Source organism: Denticeps clupeoides, unplaced genomic scaffold (assembly GCF_900700375.1).
Source record: "Denticeps clupeoides unplaced genomic scaffold, fDenClu1.1, whole genome shotgun sequence".
Lineage (NCBI taxonomy): Eukaryota > Metazoa > Chordata > Actinopteri > Clupeiformes > Denticipitidae > Denticeps > Denticeps clupeoides.
Window position 1 is genome coordinate 19,967 of NW_021629935.1, and position 24,577 is coordinate 44,543.

Genomic DNA, 24,577 nt, shown 5'->3' on the forward strand with positions numbered 1-24,577 from the left:
CTTGTTGTCAACCATAATGGAGCCGTCTAAACGTCAATGTATTGGTGGTGATGCAGTGGACAATTTTAATAAAACACTACACGACATGTTAAACGTCGAGACATGGGGGGAAATTGAGATGTTTAATAATGTTTTACATCAAATTCAAAATGGTTGTGGTGCTGAATCTGATCCAGTATCCTTAGAAGAAGGGTCGATAATGCATGCTGTGATAGACGGGTATCATGTTACACATAAACCACGGTTCAATGGGGTGGTACTGCGTCGTGATATTAATTTCAGATCCGTTTCGAGCAGCGACATAACATCATATATTTCACACATCCACGATGTATTCAAAGACATCGTAAAATTCTCACACACACTGGCCGGACAGAGCGGTGTTTTCGACGTCACACTGAGTGGCGATACCCTGGTTTCAGATGTTAATGCGATCCTTTCACCCGCGAATAACCATTCGTATGAAATTCTGATGGACGCCATCGAAAAAATAATCCAAAGCAATAAAAAAATCATGTGCGATGAGACACTACACCTGACTGTTTCAATCGCTAGAGGTCGTGATGGGGGCGCACGGCGTAAATTGCGTGATTTGGCTCATGATCAGATAATAAGCAAGAACAGGATGAATCTATTCTGCCCCGTTAACGTTACAAACCAATTGTGCTTCGCGATATGCCTGGCAAATTTTGTAAACCCTGAGAAACCAACAGCTTATTTAGAAAAATTGGCTGCCACATTTCAGACACGGTGTGGTCTACCTATTCACCATAAAGTCGGCTTTAATGATGTTCCAAAATTTGAGAGCTTATTGGACATTAAGATTGTGATCTTTTACAGATCAGACGTAGGGGTGTTGCAGAAATTTCAAACTAGCACTGTACCGCATACAAAAACAGCCTTTTTATACATACACGACAGCCATTACTACGGAATATTAAACCTCAAGGCGTTCATGGGGGTGCCGTATGTCTGTGAATTCTGCTATGCCGGTTACACTTCGTTCCGAGAGCATGGTTGCAAATACAGGTGTGATGTTTGTAACGACCCCGGATGCCCTTCAAGGGTCACAGGTTCGAGATATTGCTCGTCTTGTGGGAGGTTTTGCAAGTCTGATTTTTGTTTTGACAAACATAAACAGCCGCGTCCTATGAAGAGCGATCCTGGCGTGGTGGCGTCAAATTGTGATCTTACAAAATTTTGTAAGAATTGTAACAGGCGTTACCACGTTAGTGTTAAAAAACCCAAACCACACACGTGTCCGACACCACACTGTGTTCATTGTCGTGAAGAACTGATTCCAGACGCTAAGCATGAATGCTTCATACAACCCATTAGATTGAAGGAGACAAACAACCGCTACATTTTTTTTGATTTTGAAACACGTTTCGAGAACGGCAAACATCATGCAAATTTTGTTTGCGCAATTACATTTACAGGTGTGGAGTTCACGGCTGAGGGTGACGGGTGTGTGCGTGAATTTGTGAATTGGCTCCGTCGACCGAGGTTCAACGGTTTCACATTTTTAGCACACAACGCTGCAGGGTTTGATAATTTCATACTTTTGGAATATTACTCCAAAAACGGGATCAAACTAGATGTGACAATGACTGGATGCCGTCTGATATTCATGTATGATGCATGTTTTAAACAGCGTTTTATCGACAGCTATTCTTTTCTACCGATGAGTCTGGCAAAAACAACAGCTGCGTTAAATCTCACCACCACAGAAAAGGGTTATTTCCCACACAAGTTTAACACACGCTCAAACAGCCATTACATAGGCCCATACCCGGATAAGACCTTTTATGGATATGACAACATGTCCAATGCTGGCAGACGTGAATTTGATGACTGGTACAACGAATCAGCGTTCGGTGTTTTTGATTTTCAGAAGGAACTCCGTTTCTACGGTCGAAACGACGTCGTGCTGTTAAGAGAGGCGTGTCTGAAATACCGTGACGAGTTCATAGAATGCACGGGTCTAGACCCTTTTGGTCAAACCACGTTGGCATCGTGCTGCATGGCTGTATACAAAACACACTACCTACCGCGTGATACACTCGCTCTTACACATAACAACGCGTACACAAGCCAAAACAAGGCATTTTCAGACATTAGCATCGAATGGCTGGAATATGTCAAAACAACCAGGCATGTGTACATCCAACACGCTCTGACAGAGGGTGAGGTTGTGGTTGGGAAATACTGTCTTGACGGCTATTATGAAAAAAATGGTCGTAAATACGGTTTAGAATTTAATGGGTGTATGCATCACGGACATGATTGTAAATACACACCCACCCAGACTCATCCTTTGTCAAGGCTCCCGTACAGTGTTTTAAGAAGGCAATTTGATGATAAGATTGAAACCCTCACCAAGGTGTACGGCTTAAAAGTCGAAGTTATGTGGGAGTGCCAGTGGCGTCGTTTAAAACAGGTCGAACCATCAGTCATAGAGTTCATGTCGACATATGCACACCCCAGTCGTCTAAAGCCGAGAGACAGCCTCTTTGGCGGTCGAACGAATGCGTACAAACTCTATCACAAAACATCGGACGGTGAAAAAATTCGTTACTTTGATTTCACCAGTCTCTACCCGTTTTGTCAATCATCAAAGGAATATCCGATCGGCCACCCACAGATCATTTTGAAAGACTTTGATAGTCTCGAAAATTACTATGGGTTGGTTAAAGCAACGGTGTACCCGCCACGTGGTCTCTTACACCCTGTGTTGCCATACCGATGCGGCGGCAAACTAATGTTCCCGCTTTGTAGAACATGTTGTCATCTTGAGAATCAGGCGTCACCATGTACTCATACTGACGGCGAGAGATCTCTTTCGGGTTGTTGGGTCAGCATTGAATTGATGAAAGCTGTACAGATGGGCTATGTTTTGGCAGAGATTCATGAAGTGTGGCATTTTGAACAAAGATCAGAAACGTTGTTTGCAGATTATGTGAAAACGTTTCTACAATACAAGCAGGAAGCCAGTGGGTACCCGCCGGGGGTTGTGACGGATGTTGAAAAGCATGCATACATTGAAGATTATTTTCAAAAACAGGGTATCCGTCTGAATCCTGAAAAAATCTGTTCAAACCCTGCAAGGAGAAATATTAACAAACTCCTATTGAACTCACTTTGGGGCCGATTTTCAATGCGGGAAAACCTTCCATACACAGAGTTGTTGAAAGATCCTGACGACTTTTCGCGATACATTTTTGGGGGCGGTCGTGAAATCACACATTTTGCATTTGTCTCGGACGAAGTGGCATTGGTTCAGTGGCGTTATGCAGACGGTTATGGCGCTCAAATGCGTGACATTAATGTGTTTCTTGGAGCGTTTACAACGGCTCATGCACGCCTAGAATTATATTCTGTGATGGAGAAATTGGGTGATCGGCTGCTGTACAGCGACACAGACAGTCTAATCTTTGTCTCAAAAGATGGTGACTGGGAGCCACCCCTAGGTCCATATCTGGGCGATCTTACTGACGAGGTAGGCCCCGGGGATTACATTACAGAATTTTGTTCAGGCGGTCCGAAAACATATGGTTACATCACCGCTAACGGTAAGACATCCATGAAGGCCAAGGGTATCACTCTCAATGCTGAAAATTCAAAAGCTGTAAATCTACGCTCTCTGGTTGATTTGGTTAACAGCTATGTAATAGATGGAGCCCGGTCGCAACATGTTTTAACACGCACAAACACAATTACCAGGAATAAAAGACACCTCACATTACATAACAAATCAGATGTCAAAAGGTTCAAAGTTGTGTACAACAAACGAGTCCTGCTCCCAGACTTTACGACGCTCCCCTATGGGTATTGACACAAGATGACTTTGAGAGATGTCACAGGTAAATATGTAAATAAAACATTTTTTTTTTTTTTTTTATGTCTGTAACATCTGTATATATGTACAGTTTTCTATTATTTGTATCTGTGTGATTTTCAACATGTTTGTAACATATTGTATATATGGATGTTTGCATTATTTGCATATGTGTGATTTTTTCAATATGTCTGTGACATTTGTATATTTATATTTGTATTTTTATGCTATTATATGCATGTGTGTTATTTTCTACAATAAAAATTTATGTGTATCATCTCAGGATTCGATCTCAGATTGCAACATCCGTTCTCGTGTATAGTAAGCGGACCATCAAACTCTGGAAAAACGTTTTTTGTGAAAGCGTTAATAGCCGATGCGGACCGCTTAATATCTACAACGATTGAAAACATTGTCTACATTTACGACTGCTGGCAACCTCTTTATGACGAGTTGTTAAAAATTAGGAATATTAATTTTATACAAGGTATTCCCGACACACTATCGGACGACCAACTCTTGCCGCCGACCAAACCATCGCTATTAATTATCGATGACTTAATGGATGTTGCGAGTGGCAATAAGCAGGTTGAAAAAGTGTTTACACAATACGTGCATCATAGAAATCTCAGCGCTATCTACATGGTTCAGAATTTGTTTTTTCAGGGGAAATCCAGCAGAACAATCAGTTTAAACACAAATTACCTAATACTTTTCAAAAACCCAAGAGACAATACACAGATTGCTGTATTAGCGAGACAGATGTATCCGGGTAATACCAAATTCTTCCTTGAATGTTTTAAAAACGCTACTGAAAAACCCTTTGGCTACCTCATGATTGATTATAAATCTAGAACACCTGACACACTTCGTCTCAGAACGGATCTGCTTTCAGAGTATCCGGTGGTCTATGTTCAGAAAAAAAGAGTTTAGACGCTGACATGTCTAATCGTCTTTATAGAAATCTGCCGCTTCTAAAACTCTTACTTAAGGCTAAGCCGATACAGAGACGTCTCATTTTACAAGAATCTTCGAATGAGTTGATTCTAACCTTATGCGAAGTGGCTTTGAATGTGCTCAGCGGTACAATACCATTGACAAAGTCACAATATAAAAAGTTGGAAAAAAAGAAAAAAGCTATAAAATTCATAGCCGATAAAAAAATTGGTGTGTTAAGAAAGAAATATGTGATCAATCAAGAGGGCGGGTTCCTTTTACCTCTGTTAAGCGTCGCAGTTCCCTTTATAAGCAGTCTAATAGCGTCAAGACAGGGGGGCTAATGGAACACGCTGAAAGGATGTATTTGGTACCCCAGCGACAGCTGGACAGGTTAAAATACGATGGTGCACCTATACCTCTGAGACAACGCGCGGAAAATGATTTGGATGCATCGATAAAAAGTGTTTTGGACAGAACTGATTTGGGGGATTATGAAAAAGCCAAATTATACTCGACACTCTTGCAGAGGTATATATCGGTGGTTAAGCAGGGTGATCATGAGACTAAATCGATAACGCTTAACCTACCACAGGCATCTGAAAATGTACAGACATCACCCACAGAAGCAGCGACCGTTGATGACGACGCTACGGTTAAAGAGGTTTTACAAAATGTACCGCAGAGAAGTAAAAGGAATGTCCGGTATATATTAGAAAAAATGATGAAATCACAGGGGGTTGCTGCATGGGGTAAAGATGGCGAATTTGTTTTCAACGGCACGATCATTCCAGGATCTCACATTTTCGATTTGGTTAAGAACGTTACCACGTCTCAATCTATGAATCCTCATAGGAGACCCGAGGGGTGGCGTGAATTCCTGAGTGCTATAGCAATGTTGAACATACCTCTTTCTACGGTTCCAAACAGACGTGTTAAAGATGAGGTCAATTCATTTAAAAACATTAACAAGACTTTTACCACCCGTGATGATGATGGTGATTCAGAACCACCCGTGTTTTCATCGCCACGTTTAGATACAAGCGCATGGTTACATTTTTAAAAAGTGTATACAGTATTGTTTAAAACGTGTTTGAACATGCGATGACAATAAACAAACTTGATGATACATATATTTGTTTTTCGACTCATTTATTTAGAATAAGATTTTTTCATAAACACCTCACCAGATTGTATACATTGAGAGTTTTTAAACATATCACAATTATAGACATGCGGGTGTAGTTTTTTCACAAATAGCGAGACCTTTTTATCATTTTTAGTCAAGTCGTTGGAATATTTAGATAAAACATCTTCATAGCTCAAACCCTTTGACATGTGGTAGAGAAAGAATACACAGTGTTCGCCGCACGTAACCGATGATAAATCCTGAACCTGTTTATTTGAAAATTGTACATTGTAACATGTAGTTTTTAGAAATTTATAAACGGTTGACGGAAACATCTTGCTGTCTGGCCTGTTTCCAAAACTGTCAAAAAAACAACCGACGCGGTCTTCAGTTATGTACACAGCTAACCAGTGTTCACCCGGTTGGTCCGAACTGTGTGTGTTAATTATCACAGATGCTGGTAATGTTGCCACAGGTCTTTTGGGTAATTGGTCGGACGGCAGTACGCCTAAAAAACACGTGTTTGTGGAGATTTTGTCCATAATATTTAATAGTTGTACGGTGTTCATTAATTCAGTAGTGGTCCACAAGAATCTGCCTGCGATTGGACACTTCAATCATACTATCAAATATAGCGTAAACTATTAAATTGATAGTGTTTCGAAGCGGTTGTCTAAAACGCATTTCCAATCTGATGTTCCCTGATCTAATTAACGACATGTGTTGGCTGCATTCTTCGTCCGGCGTGAGGTTAAAAGCGTAGAGTGTGTAACCGTTCAAGAAATCCTCTCTGTCGATAGACAATGCCCGATTTTTTAGATGTCTGCCGGTTGATAACGCCAACTGATAAAACTCTCTTATAGCAGAACCTTCTATGTACTGTGGTTGAAACGGCTTGGCAGGGAATTGCTGTCCGTCCACATACACTGCTAGGAATTCTAAATCATAATGTTTGAATGCAAAAGGGTTTTTAGCATAAGATCCTGAAAATGCGTCATTATCAACCATCCCAATCACAATGGCTTTTGGTAGTGTCCCCAAAAACAGGTTTTCCTGATTAGCGACGCGTGTTCCGGCGGGCACTGAGAAATTTTTTAAGTATACCCTGTCGATTGGATATTTAGCTGTTGCTGTGAGTAATGCCTGCGCGTGTCCCAACCTGACAGCTGGTGACACTGAAACCTTTTTAACAAACATGGACGCTGCCAGTATGTTTATTTTATAACCCAAATTGTCACTGCGCATTAAGCAAAATTCATCTTTAGCACGTGTTAATCGAATTTTTATATCAACGCCGTTCAACATGAGTTTTTCTTGAAAAAAGATATCGCTGTGTATGGGAGATAATAATTCAACAACGCTACTAGCATTAGTGAATGCGGCCCTCTTGTTCAACCCCCGGTTTGCTCCAGCCGGATCCGCAGTATCCATATGACCCGCAGTATCCTTGTAAAATAGGCCCGCTGAGAAAAGCGTTTCTAACGCATGACGGTCATAATTTATCAAACATTCAAGAATACTTCTGTACGGGTAAGTATTTGAACTCTGTGAGATCAGCCGATCCCCCAGGGATACGTCGACCTGTGAAAATATTGTAGCTCCGGGGTAATTAACCAAGCCGACTGGTGCCCCCTCATCTATCTCGGAACCATCCGGTTTAGTGATCTTGAGTCTTGTGTATAAAAGTGTATTGTTTAAATCAATATAGTCTTCACCGTTTCCAGCTATGAAAAACTCCAGGGGTGCCGAGTCAGTCAGTGCCGAGATAGGCGGCACTTCGATGTATGTACTTTTTTCTATAGACAACTGCGTCATGGGGACTGTAAACAAATCCAACTCTGACTTTACGCATTCATCGGACATCCCGTGTATTAACGCCATGACTAAAAGATGTTTTTTAAATTTCTTTTAGTCCGATACTCATGCATGCGTTGTTTACCCCTCGAGTTTCTTTTAGACACTGAGTTTTGTTTCTTCTTTACTTTGCTTTTCTTGCCATGTGTGATTCGTTTTACACCCGGTGGTTTGTGTTCATGTCGCCTGTTCATTACCATCATACCTGAACCATCTTGTCCAACATCATTTTGTCTAGGTCTCATGACATTCGTTACTACATCGGTAACAATGTTCTTTGCCGCCGATTTTAGATGGGGTTTTGCTATAGCGAAACCTTTTTTCAATAGCGGTAGTGCCATTCGGAAAAGACCTCGGAAAATACCGCCAAGCCCTGCGCCGTACATGGAAGGGGCGCCATAAAAACCTGGAATCCCACCCCCAGCTTGGTTTTGATAATACGTCACATAACGATGAGGGTCTATCGTGTACGGATTAAAAGCCTTCATAGTTTCTCAAATTCTTTGAGATTGCTTCGTGGGTCTGAAGTGTAGTTTTGTAACCACCTTGCCGTACTTAAATGGTATGACACAATTCTGATCTGATTTCACTTCTACAGCTATATCGCTGATGTGTGATTTCGAAACACGTACGTAGTGCGCTCTGTCATACTTGACTGTGACAAACTCTTTGTTTTTCCCGGTTATATGTACACATCGTAGAAGGGGTACAAAATAGTCACCCACCGCCTGATATTCTATAAAGTCTGTATAGACAAAAAGGCTATATTCGCCACCATACAGGTCGGCCGGATATGATGCATATGCTCGACTCAACGGATCCACAGTAATGCTTGCGTCAAAAAATTCGTTATTCTTAAATCCTAAAATAATCCTAAGCTTGCCTGATATCGCTATGGTGACAGGTTTGTTCGAATAGACATAAACCTTATTAATAAGGTCATCATAACCAAATGTAACGCCGTGTACCCTGGTATAGCCGCTTATCTCTTTGACTATGTCTGTAATGCTTGTGTAATAACCTACGCGTATTGTAACATCCAATCTCTCCCCTGTTATATTATTAGTCAAAAAGATGATTTTGTCATCCTCTCCAAAAGTCGGCCATGATCGCGGGTACTGGAATTCAATCAGCGCTACTTCCCAATCGCCCTTTAAAATAATAGGTTTCGCGAGTTTGGTCCTATACTTTGATATGGTATTATCAGGATATACGCTCTGTGAGGCATTACACGGCAGGGTTACATAAAAGCCTTCGTCCCCCATGGCGTTGTTTTATCGTGAATGAAAGACTGATTCTGGAACAAACTATTTAAACATCTACTACGTCTTTTTCATCAACCCAAGAGTTAAATTTTTCAGGCCACCCCAACCACTTCACAAAGACCATGCGTCTTTTCCCCATGTTCTTCCTTTCCAAAATTTTCTCAACTTTAAACGGTTTATTACTGATTAGTTTGATCTTTTGCAATTCTTCTTCATAAAAGGTACCGTCTATTATATCGCCGTCATAATCTACCAATTTGTAGACCGGTGGATTACGCGGGATACATGCTGATATAGTAAAGAATTCATCTGTGAAGTTTTGTTCATATCCTTTTGTGAATGCACCTCTTGCTTTAGAAATTCTTACAACGTCGCCTGTTTTGTAATTGAACGTAACATTTTTCTGCTTCGCATCGTTCACACCGTATAATGACTGAAACACTCGTGCTTCATTTGTAGAGCAGACCTGTGCAGGTTTCATTTTAATGCTACGATGGTAGCTTGCATTGTATGATTTTATTAAATCAGGAAGTACGTCTATATACCTTTTAGAATTGACCGATGTCAGATATCGCCACATTCTACCCTTAATAGTCCTGTTAAAACGTTCGATAACGCTTGCCTTTAATTCGCTACCTGTGGCAAAATGGGTGATGCTGTGTTTTCTCATTAGATTTTGAAATCCTTTTTGAAAAACTCCTTTCCTCGATCGGTCTGTAATTTTTGAGGTACTCGTCCTTCCTTTAGAATAGTTTCAAATGCTCTAGTCACCTCAGCTCCGGTCTTGTTTTTTAAAATACGAGCCCACGCATGTTTACTAAAAACATCTATACACGTTAACATGAATTTATAACCATCGTTTTCCTTTGAATACATAGACATGTCAACAAGATCTGCTTGGAATTGTTTGTCTATACCATACACCACGACTCTATTCCGCTTGTATTTTAAACGCGCTGGTTTGTGTAACGTGTATGCATCCTCCCCTGATAACCAGTCAGAAACCGTCTTATTAGACAACCTGACCCCTGTATTTTTAAACACGGCATCTTTTAACCTTGTTTTACCACCGAAGGAGCCCTCGCTGTCTGGCGTATAGTAGTATTTTTTTAAAAGGTCAGTCATGATGGGTTGCTTCGTGAAATAATGACACATTCTATTTTGGTCACACATTATTTATTTTCAAATTATGCGTTGTCGAGGTAATGTAAAAATTTCACACATACGTCTAAATCTCTCTCAATAAGGTATAAACATTCATCATGACATTTTCAGATTTAACAAATCTTTTGACAGACTGAAACCCATGTTTACAGAACAGTCTTCTCACCCCAGCTCTTTAGCGCTTCATAAATTACATCAGCACTTTGTGAGTCAGCAAGTCTCTCAGTCATCTGATCCAGCCTCTGGAAAAAGAAAGGTTCATCTTCTAATTCGTAGGCCAACGCCCCCACAGCACCGTTGATTTTCTGAGGATGTACATAGAGGCCGCACGCTGTTAGAACGTTTGTGATGAGGTGGTGCGTCTCAGGCTGGAAAAGTCTCTGCTTTATCTTCTCCATGTTGGTAATGTAGAAATATCCCTCCGGCTCATAGAGACACGGGTGTTGGGTCTGACTCGGATGGTCCACCATGCATCCATAACAGGTTTCCCGCAGCAGTCGTCCGATAATGTTTTGAAGGATTCTGCACACGCAAAACTTTATGGTTTTAAAAGCTTTTAGTGTGGAACAAGTCAATTCGTCGCCATCCCACGGGTTTGAGACATCGCCCACATGTGTCGCAGCCGGTGGTGGCTTCTCATCAGAGGTTTGCGACGACGGGATGTCTACCAATGGCCCAGGCATGTATGTCAAATTCTGCAACCCCAGACTGTCACCCAGTTTGTCGATCCAACAACAGTCTTCAACAGCATCAGCAGCACCATTCAGTCTAACAGCCATGACTTAACAGAACCTGTGATCACCCAGATTGTGTTAGGGGTCTGGGGTCCTGTTCTGCTTTTTAATGGCTAGCCGGTGTGGGGGATGGTTCAGGGTGTGACGTGGCATTGTCACACTCCGCCTCCCCATGAAAAAGACACACCCTGATTTCGTTGTATCCGGCCAAAATCTCGCTCCATTTAAACAATCTGTCAATCTTCTTGAAGACGTTGTGGAGTATGGCCACATCACACCACGGGTACATCACTTTCACATCCTTTGGCGATCCATACACACGGCGTTCACAGTCTGGCACCACACGACTGACATTCTTACCACTACACACGTAAATGTAAGACTCTGATTTCTGCTCTTGACATCCACCACACATGTAGTAGTGGTTTTGATCCGTAGCACCGGTCCACGATATGTAGAAAGGACCCGTATTTACATCTTCAATCTTTTTCCACCCGTTATTCTTGAACAAACACCAGTCTTCAGCATAAAACGACACACACAATTGGTCGTCCGGTGTATACTCCTGGTCCGTGTCCACCGAGTACAGTCTCACATGACGCTCCTTCTTGTCAAAAATATAACCGCCGACACGTCCGTCGGATAACATCCATTCGTATTCTTCACAGCCACCAGGGTTCTGAAGAAAACTCACCAAGGATCGCGGCCTTCTCCTTTTTGGCGCAAATGGTGTATCACAAACTATCCTGTTTGTAACAGGCGTAGGCGTAATACGTCTCTTCATAGCTGCACCAAGTGGGCTCCCCATTGTAACAGAATCTGTTGTACTCTGTTCAGAGACATCCTACGCCTCTTTTATTACCCTATGCAACCGTGGTAAACACACACACACACAACACATTAGCCATATGTATGGGTTGGGTTAGAGAAGGGTCAGGGAGAAGGGAAGGAGGTCATAAATTACGCGCAGGGTCCGATGGAGAAGGCTGAAAGGGGGAAGGCCATAAATTACGCGCACAGTGTCCACTGTCCAGTGGAGAAGGGGAGAATGTAGAAGGGTAGATGGTCATAAATCACGCGCTTTTTCCTCATACAGAAATGCCATCAATCATTTTTGACATAAAGTATATAATTATTACTACTAGTGCACACCTTCTAGAGGCAATGCAATACTGGGTCGATGAATGGAGCGGATGGAGCAGGCCCTATTGCCAACTCCCTGTTCTAAAAATCCGCTTAATATGACATATCAGATATTAAATTGACATCAGGGTGCGTAGCACCTGAAGGCCGAGGGCTGGAAAATCCCACCTAATCGATTCAGCTCCAAGCCTGTGAATGATCGTTGTAGAGCACACACAGACAAAGAAACCTGAAGAGAAGTTTAAAAAAAAAAAAAAAAGAAAAAAAGGTGGGAAAACATATCAAAGAAAGAAAATACCCCTTAACTTACTTAAAAAAAGCTAACAAAGTGATGTAAATACTTTCATTTTAAAAGTTTAACAATAGTTAAAGCTTACAGCACCTGGCATTCCCACGTAGTCTCCCAACCAAGTACTAACCAGGCCCAAGCCTTCTTAGCTTCTGAGATCAGACAAGATTGGGCAATTTTCTGCTGGCATGTCTGTAAGCAAACTCTGCTTGAAAATCTTGGACTTTAAACAAAAGGGCTTTGAAAACATTATAAACTGCGAAAACTCCCGCTTTACTGTCAAATTATGATGGAGAAAAGGCAAAAAAAGCTAACAAAGCCATGTAAATACTTTCATTTTAAAAGTTTAACAATAGTTAAAGCTTACAGCACCTGGTATTCCCAGGTAGTCTCCCATCCAAGTACTAACCAGGCCCAAGCCTTCTTAGCTTCTGAGATCAAACAAGATTGGGCATTCTTCAGCTGGTTTGTCTGTACACAAACTCTGCTTGAAAATCTTGAACTTTAAACCAAAAGGGCTTTGAAAACATTATAAAGTGCGAAAACTCCCGCTTTACTGTCAAATTATGATGGAGAAAAAGGCAAAAAAGCTAACAAAGCCATGTAAATACTTTCATTTTAAAAGTTTTTCAATAGTTAAAGCTTACAGCACCTGGCATTCCCACGTAGTCTCCCAACCAAGTACTAACCAGGCCCAAGCCTTCTTAGCTTCTGAGATCAGACAAGATTGGGCAATCTTCTGCTGGCATGTCTGTAAGCAAACTCTGCTTGAAAATCTTGGACTTTAAACAAAAGGGCTTTGAAAACATTATAAACTGCGAAAACTCCCGCTTTACTGTCAAATTATGATGGAGAAAAGGCAAAAAAAGCTAACAAAGTGATGTAAATACTTTCATTTTAAAAGTTTAACAATAGTTAAAGCTTACAGCACCTGGTATTCCCAGGTAGTCTCCCATCCAAGTACTAACCAGGCCCAAGCCTTCTTAGCTTCTGAGATCAAACAAGATTGGGCATTCTTCAGCTGGTTTGTCTGTACACAAACTCTGCTTGAAAATCTTGAACTTTAAACCAAAAGGGCTTTGAAAACATTATAAAGTGCGAAAACTCCCGCTTTACTGTCAAATTATGATGGAGAAAAGGCAAAAAGTTGGAGTGGTAAGCTTTTATTTGCAATACAACAAATAAAGTGCACACCTTCTAGAGGCAATGCAATACTGGGTCGATGAATGGAGCGGATGGAGCAGGCCCTATTGCCGACTCCCTGTTCTAAAAATCCGCTTAATATGACATATCAGATATTAAATTGACATCAGGGTGCGTAGCACCTGAAGGCCGAGGGCTGGAAAATCCCACCTAATCGATTCAGCTCCAAGCCTGTGAATGATCGTTGTAGAGCACACACAGACAAAGAAACCTGAAGAGAAGTTTAAAAAAAAAAAAAAAAAGAAAAAAGGCGGGAAAACATATCAAAGAAAGAAAATACCCCTTAACTTACTTAAAAAAAGGTAACAAAGTGATGTAAATACTTTCATTTTAAAAGTTTAACAATAGTTAAAGCTTACAGCACCTGGCATTCCCACGTAGTGTCCCATCCAAGTACTAACCAGGCCCAAGCCTTCTTAGCTTCTGAGATCAGACAAGATTGGACAATCTTCTGCTGGCATGTCTGTAAGCAAACTCTGCTTGAAAATCTTGGACTTTAAACAAAAGGGCTTTGAAAACATTATAAACTGCGAAAACTCCCGCTTTACTGTCAAATTATGATGGAGAAAAGGCAAAAAAAGCTAACAAAGCCATGTAAATACTTTCATTTTAAAAGTTTTTCAATAGTTAAAGCTTACAGCACCTGGTATTCCCAGGTAGTCTCCCATCCAAGTACTAACCAGGCCCAAGCCTTCTTAGCTTCTGAGATCAAACAAGATTGGGCATTCTTCAGCTGGTTTGTGTGTACACAAACTCTGCTTGAAAATCTTGAACTTTAAACCAAAAGGGCTTTGAAAACATTATAAAGTGCGAAAACTCCCGCTTAACTGTCAAATTATGATGGAGAAAAGGCAAAAAAAGCTAACAAAGCCATGTAAATACTTTCATTTAAAAAGTTTTTCAATAGTTAAAGCTTACAGCACCTGGTATTCCCAGGTAGTCTCCCATCCAAGTACTAACCAGGCCCAAGCCTTCATAGCTTCTGAGATCAGACAAGAATGGGCATTCTTCAGCTGGTTTGTCCGTACACAAACTCTGCTTGAAAATCTTTAACTTTAAACCAAAGGGGCTTGAACACATATCAAAGAGTGAAAACTCCCGCTTTACTGTCAAATTATGATGGAGAAAAGGCAAAAAAAAGCTAACAAAGCCATGTAAATACTTTCATTTTAAAAGTTTTTCAATAGTTAAAGCTTACAGCACCTGGTATTCCCAGGTAGTCTCCCATCCAAGTACTAACCAGGCCCAAGCATGCTTAGCTTCTGAGATCAGACAAGAATGGGCATTCTTCAGCTGGTTTGTCTGTACACAAACTCTGCTTGAAAATCTTTAACTTTAAACCAAAGGGGCTTGAACATATATCAAAGAGTGAAAACTCCCGCTTTACTGTCAAATTATGATGGAGAAAAGGCAAAAAAAGCTAACAAAGCCATGTAAATACTTTCATTTTAAAAGTTTTTCAATAGTTAAAGCTTACAACACCTGGTATTCCCAGGTAGTCTCCCATCCAAGTACTAACCAGGCCCAAGCCTTCTTAGCTTCTGAGATCAGACAAGAATGGGCATTCTTCAGCTGGTTTGTCCATACACAAACTCTGCTTGAAAATCTTGGACTTTAAACAAAAGGGCTTTGAAAACATTATAAACTGCGAAAACTCCCGCTTTACTGTCAAATTATGATGGAGAAAAGGCAAAAAAAGCTAACAAAGCCATGTAAATACTTTCATTTTAAACATTTTTCAATAGTTAAAGCTTACAGCACCTGGTATTCCTAGGTAGTCTCCCATCCAAGTACTAACCAGGCCCAAGCCTTCTTAGCTTCTGAGATCAAACAAGATTGGGCATTCTTCAGCTGGTTTGTCCGTACACAAACTCTGCTTGAAACTCTTTAACTTTAAACCAAAGGGGCTTGAACACATATCAAAGAGTGAAAACTCCCGCTTTACTGTCAAATTATGATGGAGAAAAGGCAAAAAAAGCTAACAAAGCCATGTAAATACTTTCATTTTTAAAGTTTTTCAATAGTTAAAGCTTACAGCACCTGGTATTCCCAGGTAGTCTCCCATCCAAGTACTAACCAGGCCCAAGCCTTCTTAGCTTCTGAGGTCAGACAAGATTGGGCATTCTTCAGCTGGTTTGTCTGTACACAAACTCTGCTTGAAAATCTTGAACTTTAAACCAAAGGGGCTTGAACACATATCAAAGAGTGAAAACTCCCGCTTTACTGTCAAATTATGATGGAGAAAAGGCAAAAAGTTGGAGTGGTAAGCTTTTATTTGCAATACAACAAATAAAGTGCACACCTTCTAAAGGCAATGCAATACTGGGTCGATGAATGGAGCGGATGGAGCAGGCCCTATTGCCAACTCCCTGTTCTAAAAATCCGCTTAATATGACATATCAGATATTAAATTGACATCAGGGTGCGTAGCACCTGAAGGCCGAGGGCTGGAAAATCCCACCTAATCGATTCAGCTCCAAGCCTGTGAATGATCGTTGTAGAGCACACACAGACAAAGAAACCTGAAGAGAAGTTTAAAAAAAAAAAAAAAAGAAAAAAGGCGGGGAAAACATATCAAAGAAAGAAAATACCCCTTAACTTACTTAAAAAAAGGTAACAAAGTGATGTAAATACTTTCATTTTAAAAGTTTAACAAAATTTAAAGCTTACAGCACCTGGCATTCCCACGTGGTCTCCCATCCAAGTACTAACCAGGCCAAAGCCTTCTTAGCTTCTGAGATCAGACAAGATTGGGCATTCTTCAGCTGGTTTGTCTGTACACAAACTCTGCTTGAAAATCTTGAACTTTAAACCAAAGGGTCTTGAACACATATCAAAGAGTGAAAACTCCCGCTTTACTGTCAAATTATGATGGAGAAAAGGCAAAAAGTTGGAGTGGTAAGCTTTTATTTGCAATACAACAAATAAAGTGCACACCTTCTAGAGGCAATGCAATACTGGGTCGATGAATAGAGCGGATGGAGCAGGCCCTATTGCCAACTCCCTGTTCTAAAAATCCGCTTAATATGACATATCAGATATTAAATTGACATCAGGGTGCGTAGCACCTGAAGGCCGAGGGCTGGAAAATCCCACCTAATCGATTCAGCTCCAAGCCTGTGAATGATCGTTGTAGAGCACACACAGACAAAGAAACCTGAAGAGAAGTTTAAAAAAAAAAAAAAAAAGGCGGGAAAACATATCAAAGAAAGAAAATACCCCTTAACTTACTTAAAAAAAGCTAACAAAGTGATGTAAATACTTTCATTTTAAAAGTTTAACAATAGTTAAAGCTTACAGCACCTGGCATTCCCACATAGTCTCCCATCCAAGTACTAACCAGGCCCAAGCCTTCTTAGCTTCTGAGATCAGACAAGATTGGGCAATCTTCTGCTGGCATGTCTGTAAGGAAACTCTGCTTGAAAATCTTGAACTTTAAACCAAAAGGGCTTTGAAAACATTATAAAGTGCGAAAACTCCCGCTTTACTGTCAAATTATGATGGAGAAAAGGCAAAAAAAAGCTAACAAAGCCATGTAAATACTTTCATTTTAAAAGTTTTTCAATAGTTAAAGCTTACAGCACCTGGTATTCCCAGGTAGTCTCCCATCCAAGTACTAACCAGGCCCAAGCCTTCATAGCTTCTGAGATCAGACAAGAATGGGCATTCTTCAGCTGGTTTGTCCGTACACAAACTCTGCTTGAAAATCTTTAACTTTAAACCAAAGGGGCTTGAACACATATCAAAGAGTGAAAACTCCCGCTTTACTGTCAAATTATGATGGAGAAAAGGCAAAAAAAGCTAACAAAGCCATGTAAATACTTTCATTTTAAAAGTTTTTCAATAGTTAAAGCTTACAGCACCTGGTATTCCCAGGTAGTCTCCCATCCAAGTACTAACCAGGCCCAAGCTTTCTTAGCTTCTGAGATCAGACAAGATTGGGCATTCTTCAGCTGGTTTGTCTGTACACAAACTCTGCTTGAAAATCTTGAACTTTAAACCAAAGGGTCTTGAACACATATCAAAGAGTGAAAACTCCCGCTTTACTGTCAAATTATGATGGAGAAAAGGCAAAAAGTTGGAGTGGTAAGCTTTTATTTGCAATACAACAAATAAAGTGCACACCTTCTAGAGGCAATGCAATACTGGGTCGATGAATGGAGCGGATGGAGCAGGCCCTATTGCCAACTCCCTGTTCTAAAAATCCGTTTAATATGACATATCAGATATTAAATTGACATCAGGGTGCGTAGCACCTGAAGGCCGAGGGCTGGAAAATCCCACCTAATCGATTCAGCTCCAAGCCTGTGAATGATCGTTGTAGAGCACACACAGACAAAGAAACCTGAAGAGAAGTTTAAAAAAAAAAAAAAAAAAAAAAAGGCGGGAAAACATATAAAAGAAAGAAAATACCCCTTAACTTACTTAAAAAAAGCTAACAAAGTGATGTAAATACTTTCATTTTAAAAGTTTAACAATAGTTAAAGCTTACAGCACCTGGTATTCCCAGGTAGTCTCCCATCCAAGTACTAACCAGGCCCAAGCCTTCTTAGCTTCTGAGATCAAACAAGATTGGGCATTCTTCAGCTGGTTTGTCTGTACACAAACTCTGCTTGAAAATCTTGAACTTTAAACCAAAAGGGCTTTGAAAACATTATAAAGTGCGAAAACTCCCGCTTTACTGTCAAATTATGATGGAGAAAAGGCAAAAAAAGCTAACAAAGCCATGTAAATACTTTCATTTTAAAAGTTTTTCAATAGTTAAAGCTTACAGCACCTGGCATTCCCACGTAGTCTCCCAACCAAGTACTAACCAGGCCCAAGCCTTCTTAGCTTCTGAGATCAGACAAGATTGGGCAATCTTCTGCTGGCATGTCTGTAAGCAAACTCTGCTTGAAAATCTTGGACTTTAAACAAAAGGGCTTTGAAAACATTATAAACTGCGAAAACTCCCGCTTTACTGTCAAATTATGATGGAGAAAAGGCAAAAAAAGCTAACAAAGTGATGTAAATACTTTCATTTTAAAAGTTTAACAATAGTTAAAGCTTACAGCACCTGGTATTCCCAGGTAGTCTCCCATCCAAGTACTAACCAGGCCCAAGCCTTCTTAGCTTCTGAGATCAAACAAGATTGGGCATTCTTCAGCTGGTTTGTCTGTACACAAACTCTGCTTGAAAATCTTGAACTTTAAACCAAAAGGGCTTTGAAAACATTATAAAGTGCGAAAACTCCCGCTTTACTGTCAAATTATGATGGAGAAAAGGCAAAAAGTTGGAGTGGTAAGCTTTTATTTGCAATACAACAAATAAAGTGCACACCTTCTAGAGGCAATGCAATACTGGGTCGATGAATGGAGCGGATGGAGCAGGCCCTATTGCCGACTCCCTGTTCTAAAAATCCGCTTAATATGACATATCAGATATTAAATTGACATCAGGGTGCGTAGCACCTGAAGGCCGAGGGCTGGAAAATCCCACCTAATCGATTCAGCTCCAAGCCTGTGAATGATCGTTGTAGAGCACACACAGACAAAGAAACCTGAAGAGAAGTTTAAAAAAAAAAAAAAAAAGAAAAAAGGCGGGAAAACATATCAAAGAAAGAAAATACCCCTTAACTTACTTAAAAAAAGGTAACAAAGTGATGTAAATACTTTCATTTTAAAAGTTTAACAACAGTTAAAGCTTACAGCACCTGGCATTCCCACGTAGTCTCCCATCCAAGTACTAACCAGGCCCAAGCCTTCTTAGCTTCTGAGATCAGACAAGATTGGACAATCTTCTGCTGGCATGTCTGTAAGCAAACTCTGCTTGAAAATCTTGGACTTTAAACAAAAGGGCTTTGAAAACATTATAAACTGCGAAAACTCCCGCTTTACTGTCAAATTATGATGGAGAAAAGGCAAAAAAAGCTAACAAAGCCATGTAAATACTTTCATTTTAAAAGTTTTTCAATAGTTAAAGCTTACACCACCTGGTATTCCCAGGTAGTCTCCCATCCAAGTACTAACCAGGCCCAAGCCTTCTTAGCTTCTGAGATCAAACAAGATTGGGCATTCTTCAGCTGGTTTGTGTGTACACAAACTCTGCTTGAAAATCTTGAACTTTAAACCAAAAGGGCTTTGAAAACATTATAAAGTGCGAAAACTCCCGCTTAACTGTCAAATTATGATGGAGAAAAGGCAAAAAAAGCTAACAAAGCCATGTAAATACTTTCATTTAAAAAGTTTTTCAATAGTTAAAGCTTACAGCACCTGGTATTCCCAGGTAGTCTCCCATCCAAGTACTAACCAGGCCCAAGCCTTCATAGCTTCTGAGATCAGACAAGAATGGGCATTCTTCAGCTGGTTTGTCTGTACACAAACTCTGCTTGAAAATCTTTAACTTTAAACCAAAGGGGCTTGAACATATATCAAAGAGTGAAAACTCCCGCTTTACTGTCAAATTATGATGGAGAAAAGGCAAAAAAAGCTAACAAAGCCATGTAAATACTTTCATTTTAAAAGTTTTTCAATAGTTAAAGCTTACAACACCTGGTATTCCCAGGTAGTCTCCCATCCAAGTACTAACCAGGCCCAAGCCTTCTTAGCTTCTGAGATCAGACAAGAATGGGCATTCTTCAGCTGGTTTGTCCATACACAAACTCTGCGTGAAAATCTTGGACTTTAAACAAAAGGGCTTTGAAAACATTATAAACTGCGAAAACTCCCGCTTTACTGTCAAATTATGATGGAGAAAAGGCAAAAAAAGCTAACAAAGCCATGTAAATACTTTCATTTTAAACATTTTTCAATAGTTAAAGCTTACAGCACCTGGTATTCCTAGGTAGTCTCCCATCCAAGTACTAACCAGGCCCAAGCCTTCTTAGCTTCTGAGATCAAACAAGATTGGGCATTCTTCAGCTGGTTTGTCCGTACACAAACTCTGCTTGAAACTCTTTAACTTTAAACCAAAGGGGCTTGAACACATATCAAAGAGTGAAAACTCCCGCTTTACTGTCAAATTATGATGGAGAAAAGGCAAAAAAAGCTAACAAAGCCATGTAAATACTTTCATTTTTAAAGTTTTTCAATAGTTAAAGCTTACAGCACCTGGTATTCCCAGGTAGTCTCCCATCCAAGTACTAACCAGGCCCAAGCCTTCTTAGCTTCTGAGGTCAGACAAGATTGGGCATTCTTCAGCTGGTTTGTCTGTACACAAACTCTGCTTGAAAATCTTGAACTTTAAACCAAAGGGGCTTGAACACATATCAAAGAGTGAAAACTCCCGCTTTACTGTCAAATTATGATGGAGAAAAGGCAAAAAGTTGGAGTGGTAAGCTTTTATTTGCAATACAACAAATAAAGTGCACACCTTCTAAAGGCAATGCAATACTGGGTCGATGAATGGAGCGGATGGAGCAGGCCCTATTGCCAACTCCCTGTTCTAAAAATCCGCTTAATATGACATATCACATATAAAATTGACATCAGGGTGCGTAGCACCTGAAGGCCGAGGGCTGGAAAATCCCACCTAATCGATTCAGCTCCAAGCCTGTGAATGATCGTTGTAGAGCACACACAGACAAAGAAACCTGAAGAGAAGTTTAAAAAAAAAAAAAAAAAGAAAAAAGGCGGGAAAACATATCAAAGAAAGAAAATACCCCTTAACTTACTTAAAAAAAGGTAACAAAGTGATGTAAATACTTTCATTTTAAAAGTTTAACAAAATTTAAAGCTTACAGCACCTGGCATTCCCACGTGGTCTCCCATCCAAGTACTAACCAGGCCAAAGCCTTCTTAGCTTCTGAGATCAGACAAGATTGGGCATTCTTCAGCTGGTTTGTCTGTACACAAACTCTGCTTGAAAATCTTCAACTTTAAACCAAAGGGTCTTGAACACATATCAAAGAGTGAAAACTCCCGCTTTACTGTCAAATTATGATGGAGAAAAGGCAAAAAGTTGGAGTGGTAAGCTTTTATTTGCAATACAACAAATAAAGTGCACACCTTCTAGAGGCAATGCAATACTGGGTCGATGAATAGAGCGGATGGAGCAGGCCCTATTGCCAACTCCCTGTTCTAAAAATCCGCTTAATATGACATATCAGATATTAAATTGACATCAGGGTGCGTAGCACCTGAAGGCCGAGGGCTGGAAAATCCCACCTAATCGATTCAGCTCCAAGCCTGTGAATGATCGTTGTAGAGCACACACAGACAAAGAAACCTGAAGAGAAGTTTAAAAAAAAAAAAAAAAAGGCGGGAAAACATATCAAAGAAAGAAAATACCCCTTAACTTACTTAAAAAAAGCTAACAAAGTGATGTAAATACTTTCATTTTAAAAGTTTAACAATAGTTAAAGCTTACAGCACCTGGCATTCCCACATAGTCTCCCATCCAAGTACTAACCAGGCCCAAGCCTTCTTAGCTTCTGAGATCAGACAAGATTGGGCAATCTTCTGCTGGCATGTCTGTAAGGAAACTCTGCTTGAAAATCTTGAACTTTAAACCAAAAGGGCTTTGAAAACATTATAAAGTGCGAAAACTCCCGCTTTACTGTCAAATTATGATGGAGAAAAGGCAAAAAAAGCTAACAAAGCCATGTAAATACTTTCATTTTAAAAGTTTTCAATAGTTAAAGCTTACAGCACCTGGTATTCCCAGGTAGTCTCCCATCCAAGTACTAACCAGGCCCAAGCCTTCATAGCTTCTGAGATCAGACAAGAATGGGCATTCTTCAGCTGGTTTGTCCGTACACAAACTCTGCTTGAAAATCTTTAACTTTAAACCAAAGGGGCTTGAACACATATCAAAGAGTGAAAACTCCCGCTTTACTGTCAAATTATGATGGAGAAAAGGCAAAAAAAGCTAACAAAGCCATGTAAATACTTTCATTTTAAAAGTTTTTCAATAGTTAAAGCTTACAGCACCTGGTATTCCCAGGTAGTCTCCCATCCAAGTACTAACAAGGCCCAAGCTTTCTTAGCTTCTGAGATCAGACAAGATTGGGCATTCTTCAGCTGGTTTGTCTGTACACAAACTCTGCTTGAAAATCTTGAACTTTAAACCAAAGGGTCTTGAACACATATCAAAGAGTGAAAACTCCCGCTTTACTGTCAAATTATGATGGAGAAAAGGCAAAAAGTTGGAGTGGTAAGCTTTTATTTGCAATACAACAAATAAAGTGCACACCTTCTAGAGGCAATGCAATACTGGGTCGATGAATGGAGCGGATGGAGCAGGCCCTATTGCCAACTCCCTGTTCTAAAAATCCGTTTAATATGACATATCAGATATTAAATTGACATCAGGGTGCGTAGCACCTGAAGGCCGAGGGCTGGAAAATCCCACCTAATCGATTCAGCTCCAAGCCTGTGAATGATCGTTGTAGAGCACACACAGACAAAGAAACCTGAAGAGAAGTTTAAAAAAAAAAAAAAAAAAAAAAAAGGCGGGAAAACATATAAAAGAAAGAAAATACCCCTTAACTTACTTAAAAAAGCTAACAAAGTGATGTAAATACTTTCATTTTAAAAGTTTAACAATAGTTAAAGCTTACAGCACCTGGCATTCCCACGTAGTCTCCCATCCAAGTACTAACCAGGCCCAAGCCTTCTTAGCTTCTGAGATCAAACAAGATTGGGCAATCTTCTGCTGGCATGTCTGTACACAAAATATACTTGAAAATCTTGAACTTTAAACAAAAGGGCTTTGAAAACATTATAAACTGCGAAAACTCCCCCGCTTTACTGTCAAATTATGATGGAGAAAAGGCAAAAAAAGCTAACAAAGCCATGTAAATACTTTCATTTTAAAAGTTTTTCAATAGTTAAAGCTTACAGCGCCTGCTATTCCCAGGTAGTCTCCCATCCAAGTACTAACCAGGCCCAAGCCTTCTTAGCTTCTGAGATCAAACAAGATTGGGCATTCTTCAGCTGGTTTGTGTGTACACAAAATCTGCTTGAAAATCTTGAACTTTAAACCAAAAGGGCTTTGAAAACATTATAAAGTGCGAAAACTCCCGCTTTACTGTCAAATTATGATGGAGAAAAGGCAAAAAAAGCTAACAAAGCCATGTAAATACTTTCATTTAAAAGTTTTTCAATAGTTAAAGCTTACAGCACCTGGTATTCCCAGGTAGTCTCCCATCCAAGTACTAACCAGGCCCAAGCCTTCTTAGCTTCTGAGATCAGACAAGATTGGGCAATCTTCTGCTGGCATGTCTGTAAGGAAACTCTGCTTGAAAATCTTGGACTTTAAACAAAAGGGCTTTGAAACATTATAAACTGCGAAAACTCCCGCTTTACTGTCAAATTATGATGGAGAAAAGGCAAAAAAAGCTAACAAAGCGATGTAAATACTTTCATTTTAAAAGTTTTTCAATAGTTAAAGCTTACAGCACCTGGTATTCCCAGGTAGTCTCCCATCCAAGTACTAACCAGGCCCAAGCCTTCTTAGCTTCTGAGATCAAACATGATTGGGCATTCTTCAGCTGGTTTGTCTGTACACAAACTCTGCTTTAAAATCTTGAACTTTAAACCAAAAGGGCTTTGAAAACATTGTAAAGTGCGAAAACTCCCGCTTTACTGTCAAATTATGATGGAGAAAAGGCAAAAAAAGCTAACAAAGCCATGTAAATACTTTCATTTTAAAAGTTTTTCAATAGTTAAAGCTTACAGCACCTGGTATTCCCAGGTAGTCTCCCATCCAAGTACTAACCAGGCCCAAGCCTTCTTAGCTTCTGAGATCAAACAAGATTGGGCATTCTTCAGCTGGTTTGTCTGTACACAAAATCTGCTTGAAAATCTTGAACTTTAAACCAAAAGGGCTTTGAAAACATTATAAAGTGCGAAAACTCCCGCTTTACTGTCAAATTATGATGGAGAAAAAGGCAAAAAAAGCTAACAAAGCCATGTAAATACTTTCATTTTAAAAGTTTTTCAATAGTTAAAGCTTACAGCACCTGGTATTCCCAGGTAGTCTCCCATCCAAGTACTAACCAGGCCCAAGCCTTCATAGCTTCTGAGATCAGACAAGCATGGG

At 40.1% G+C, this 24,577-nt stretch overlaps 14 pseudogenes; all 14 read right to left on the reverse strand.

The window, feature by feature from the left end:
* Positions 1-12,433: 12,433 nt before the first annotated feature.
* On the reverse strand, positions 12,434-12,552 carry LOC114777711 (uncharacterized; annotated as a pseudogene).
* Positions 12,553-12,712: 160 nt separating this feature from the next.
* LOC114777722 (uncharacterized) lies at positions 12,713-12,831 on the reverse strand (annotated as a pseudogene).
* Positions 12,832-12,992: 161 nt separating this feature from the next.
* On the reverse strand, positions 12,993-13,111 carry LOC114777740 (uncharacterized; annotated as a pseudogene).
* Positions 13,112-13,271: 160 nt separating this feature from the next.
* Positions 13,272-13,390, reverse strand: LOC114777723 (uncharacterized; annotated as a pseudogene).
* A 2,193-nt stretch (positions 13,391-15,583) lies between these two features.
* Positions 15,584-15,702, reverse strand: LOC114777731 (uncharacterized; annotated as a pseudogene).
* Positions 15,703-17,406: 1,704 nt separating this feature from the next.
* On the reverse strand, positions 17,407-17,525 carry LOC114777738 (uncharacterized; annotated as a pseudogene).
* A 515-nt stretch (positions 17,526-18,040) lies between these two features.
* Positions 18,041-18,159, reverse strand: LOC114777724 (uncharacterized; annotated as a pseudogene).
* A 161-nt stretch (positions 18,160-18,320) lies between these two features.
* Positions 18,321-18,439, reverse strand: LOC114777741 (uncharacterized; annotated as a pseudogene).
* A 160-nt stretch (positions 18,440-18,599) lies between these two features.
* LOC114777725 (uncharacterized) lies at positions 18,600-18,718 on the reverse strand (annotated as a pseudogene).
* Positions 18,719-19,514: 796 nt separating this feature from the next.
* LOC114777735 (uncharacterized) lies at positions 19,515-19,633 on the reverse strand (annotated as a pseudogene).
* A 998-nt stretch (positions 19,634-20,631) lies between these two features.
* LOC114777732 (uncharacterized) lies at positions 20,632-20,750 on the reverse strand (annotated as a pseudogene).
* Positions 20,751-23,646: 2,896 nt separating this feature from the next.
* On the reverse strand, positions 23,647-23,765 carry LOC114777736 (uncharacterized; annotated as a pseudogene).
* Positions 23,766-23,924: 159 nt separating this feature from the next.
* Positions 23,925-24,043, reverse strand: LOC114777734 (uncharacterized; annotated as a pseudogene).
* A 161-nt stretch (positions 24,044-24,204) lies between these two features.
* On the reverse strand, positions 24,205-24,323 carry LOC114777727 (uncharacterized; annotated as a pseudogene).
* Positions 24,324-24,577: the final 254 nt, after the last annotated feature.